This window comes from Eurosta solidaginis, chromosome 4 (assembly GCF_040869045.1).
Source record: "Eurosta solidaginis isolate ZX-2024a chromosome 4, ASM4086904v1, whole genome shotgun sequence".
Classification (NCBI taxonomy): Eukaryota; Metazoa; Arthropoda; class Insecta; order Diptera; family Tephritidae; genus Eurosta; species Eurosta solidaginis.
Genome location: NC_090322.1, coordinates 247,463,936 through 247,468,870, shown reverse-complemented (window position 1 = coordinate 247,468,870; position 4,935 = coordinate 247,463,936).

Sequence of the window (4,935 nt, the reverse complement as noted above, 5' to 3'; positions counted from 1 at the left end):
GAATATCAAATTACAGGAAGATTTGTTTGAAGATGATGCGGAGCTTTCCAGCTGGCTTTTTCTTTTGATCCGTTTTGGTAAATAAGTTGGATCACGAACAACGTCGTCCGCAGAGAAATCCGCCATGTTTTCTTCTCCAACCATGTTTTTGAGATAAATTTTTTCTGCAATTAATTCATAATGTGTAGGCTTATTGAATGGTCAACAAATTTGTACAGATATATACTTAAGTCAGTGGTGTAATAAGGCAAAATTTACGCTCTCTAATTTGGTGTTTAAAAGTTTTCACAAAAAGCAGCGACACTTGATAATATCAGTAAGAATAAATATTTATCTTATATTTCTTGAGTTAGCACAAGTATGTACATGCAATAGTACATTTGGTTTCAGCCACTTATTTCTTACTTACAACATTTTCTTTTTCATGTTAATAATTCAAAATAATTAGATAATTAAAAATAATTAAGTAATTGAAATTAATCAAATAATTAAATTTAATTATTAATTGTTTGATTAATTTTAATTTTTTGATTAATTTTAATTGTTTGATTATTTTTAATTATTTAATTGTTCTTAATCATATGATTGTTTTTAATTTAAAACAATGGGTACATTTTTTAATTATTTTTGATTATTTTTTTAATAGCCAACAATCATGATTATTTTTAATTATTTTTTTAATTAATTAATTATTAATTGCTAGGTGCTGTGTAAAAAATTAATTAATCATTAAAATTAAAAAGGGAAACGAAATTAATGATTATTAATGTTAATGGAAATTTAGCAGGCCGGATTTGAATTGATTCTAGTGTATATACATGAACTTGATAACGCGGATTCCAAATTATCGATCCATATTCTAATATCGGCCTCACCAATGATGTAGAAAGGGTTTTTGTAACGTAAGGATCACTAAACTCTTTTGCCCATATTTTCACAAATGCTAAAATTACTTACTTACTTACTTAATTGGCGCTTAACCGTCTAAACGGTTATGGCCGTCCAACAAGGCGCGCCAGTCGCTCCTTCGCTCCGCCAACCGGCGCCAATTGGTCACACCAAGGGAGTTTAAATCGTTTTCCACCTGGTCCTTCCAACGGAGTGGGGGCCGCCCTCTACCCCTGCTTCCATAGGCGGGTTCCGATAGAAACACTTTCTTGGCCGGAGCATCATCTTTCATTCGCATAACATGGCCTAGCCAGCGCAGCCGCTGCGTTTTAATTCGCTGGACTATGTTGATGTCTGCGTATAGCTCGTACAGCTCATCATTAAATATTTTTCGGTACTCGCCATCGCCAACGCGTAGAGGTCCATAGATCTTTCGAAGAACTTTTCTCTCGAACACTCCCAAAGCCGATTCATCTGCTGTTGTCATGGTCCATGCTTCTGCCCCATATAGCAGGACGGGTACGATAAGTGACTTGTAGAGTATGATTTTCGTTCGCCGAGAGAGGACTTTACTTTTCAATTGCCTACCTAGTCCAAAGTAGCATTTATTGGCAAGATTGATTCTTCGCTGGATTTCAGTGCTGATGTTGTTGCTAGTGTTGATGCTGGTTCCCAAATAAACGAAGTCTTTTACTATTTCGAAATTATGGCTGCCAACAGTAGCGTGGTTGCCAAGGCGCATATGCGCTGACTCTTTGCTCGATGACAGCAGGTACTTCGTTTTGTCCTCATTCACCATCAAACCCATCTTTACCGCTTCTTTTTCCAGCTTGGAGTAAGTAGAACTAACAGCGCGGGTGTTTAGGCCGATGATATCAATGTCATCAGCATATGCCAGTAATTGCACGCTTTTATAGTATATTGTTCCAGTGCGGTTAAGTTCTGCAGCTAGTATAATTTTCTCCAGCATCAAATTAAAGAAATCGCACGATAGGAGGTCACCCTGTCTGAAACCTCGTTTAGTTTCGAACGGCTCGGAGAGGTATTTCCCAATTCTGACTGAGTTGATGGTGTTGCTCAACGTCATTTTGCACAGCCGTATAAGTTTTGCGGGGAAACCAAATTCAGACATAGCGGCATATAGGCAGCTCCTTTTCGTGCTGTCGAAGGCGGCTTTAAAGTCGACGAAGAGGTGATGTGTGTCGATTCTCTTTTCACGGGTTTTTTCCAAGATTTGGCGCATTGTGAAAATCTGGTCGATGGTAGATTTACCAGGTCTGAAGCCGCACTGATAAAGTCCAATCAGCCGGTTCACGGTGGGCTTCAATCTTTCGCACAATACACTTGAAAGGACCTTATATGCGATATTAAGAAGGCTGATTCCACGATAGTTGGTGCATTTTGCAGTATCCCCCTTCTTGTGGAATGGGCAAAGAACACTTAGATTCCAACCGTCGGGCATGCTTTCGTCCGCCCATATTTTGCTAAGAAGCTGCTGCATGCGCCTTACCAACTCCTCGCCGCCGAACTTGAATAGCTCCGCAGACAATCCATCAGCGCCCACGGCCTTGTTGTTTTTCAATCTGGTTATTGCTATTCTAACTTCGTCATAATCGGGCGGGGGGACATATACTCCATCATCATCGATTGCGGGATCGTTTTCTTCATCTCTGCGCGGTGAATTGCTGCCTCCATTTAGGAGAGCAGAGAAGTGTTCCCTCCATAATCTAAGCACTCTCTGAACATCAGTTACAAGGTCGCCGTTTTCATTCCTACAGGAGTTTGCCCCGGTCTTAAAACCTTCCGTCTGTCGCCGTATTTTTTGGTAAAATTTTCGGGTGTTATTCCTGGTGGCTAGCAGCTCAAGCTCCTCGCACTCACGCCTTTCTGCTTCTGCTTTTTCTTCCTGAAAAGGCGTCTCGCTTCCCTTTTCAACTCACGATAGCGTTCACACACTCCTCTTGTCGCGCTCGCTTTTAACGTAGCCCTGTAGGCAGCGTCTTTTCTTTCGGTTGCAACGCGGCATTCTTCATCATACCAGTTGGTTTTTCGTGGCCGCCGGTAACCAATTTTTTCCTCGGCGGCAGTATGAAGTGCTTTGGAGATATGCTCCCACTGCTCCTGTATTCCTTCAGGATGAGTTGTGCCCTCAGAGAGCAGGTGTGAGAGTCGAGTTGCGAAATCATTGGCAGTCTGTTGTGATTGAAGCTTTTCGACGTCTAGCTTTCCTTGTGTTTTTTGTTCCTTGTTTTTAGCCGCGTTGAGGCGGGTGAGTATTTTGGCTGCAACGAGATAATGGTCCGAATCGATGTTAGGTCCTCGGATCGTTCGCACATCTAAAACACTGGAGGCATGCCGTCCGTCTATCACAACGTGATCGATCTGATTGCGAGTATTTCGATCAGGAGACAGCCATGTAGCTTGATGTATCTTTTTATGCATGAACCTCGTGCTTTATATGACCATGTTTCGAGCACCGGCAAAGTCAATCAGCCTCAGTCCGTTAGGAGAAGTTTCATTGTGTAGGCTGAACTTTCCGACTGTAGGGCCAAAAACACCTTCTTTGCCCACCCTGGCGTTAAAGTCGCCAAGCACGACTTTTATATCATGACGGGGGCAGCGCTCGTATGTGCGTTCTAATTGTTCATAAAAAGTGTCTTTCACCTCATCGTCTTTCTCCTCTGTCGGCGCATGGGCGCAGATGAATGATATATTAAAAATTTTTTTTTTTATTCGAATAGCGGCGAGACGCTCGTCCACAGGCGTGAACGCCAGCACTTGGCGACAAAGTCTCTCTCCCACCACGAATCCGAAGCCGAAACTGCGCTTATTCGCATGGCCACTCCAATATATGTCACAATTTTTGATCTTCTTTCTTCCTTGCTTCGTCCAACGCATTTCTTGGTTGGCGGTGATGTCAGATTTTGCTTTGACGAGGACATCAACCAGCCGGGCATCTGCACCAATCCCATTCAGGGAGCGGACGTTCCAGGTGCATGCCCTCAATTCATTGTCCTTCAAACGTTTGCCATGGTCGTCATCAATAGAGAGTGTATTTATCCGAGGCTTGTTGTTATATTTCATTGGAGTATGGTTTTACGTGGCGGGTCCCAAGCCCAGCGCACAACCCTCTCAGCGGGGGTGAAAATATTACTTGGCACGTTTATATAGCGACCCGCTTGCTCCAAGACAGACGCCCGCTTGCAGCCGCACCTAGAGGTGTACAGACGCTGCCGATGAAATCTCCCCCGGCTAGCCCTTAAACCGATTATGTCAGAGTGGCCTAGCCAGGTTGTCGCCTTCTCACATTAGCTACCCAGAGGATACTTGGCCGCAAGCGACCGGCAGTAGTGAGCTGCTTGAACCGCATGCAAAAGAATCGCTCTGGCCATTCCCAGGTGAATGGCGGTCAGAAGCTTTCCCCACTTTCGTGGACTTCTACACACGGCCCCACCCTCCATGCTAAAATTCCTCTCGCTTTATTGACTGTGGCATTAATATGAGGGTTGAAACTAAGTTTGCATTTCATTGTAACTCCCAAGTCGACAAAAACATCAACGCTTTCCAGAGTTTGGCCATTAATTGTGTAGGAAGCTGGCTGTATATTCCCACGTGAAAAACACATGGATTTACATTTTTCTATGTTGAGCGGCATAAAATTCACATTACACCAAGTAACTAAACGATTTAAATCCACCTGGAGTACAGAATGTTCTTCAACCTACGCGGATGACTTAAAAAGTTTTACGTCGTCGGCATACATTAAAATTTTTGAATATTTTATAGTTGTGGAAACATCGTTTATAAAGATCAAAAACATAATAGGACCGAGGTGGCTGCCCTGAGGCACACCGGAGAGAACATCGATGACATTCGAACAAATGTTTTTAAAAATTACTCTCTGAGTTCTACCGCATATAGGAGGATATCCAGCGAGTTAGGCCAGGTTGAAAACCAAGCAATTCGAGTTTATAAACAAGTAATGAGTGGCGTACTTTGTCGAATGTTTTGCTGAAATCAGTGTATATAACGTCGGTATGATGATTG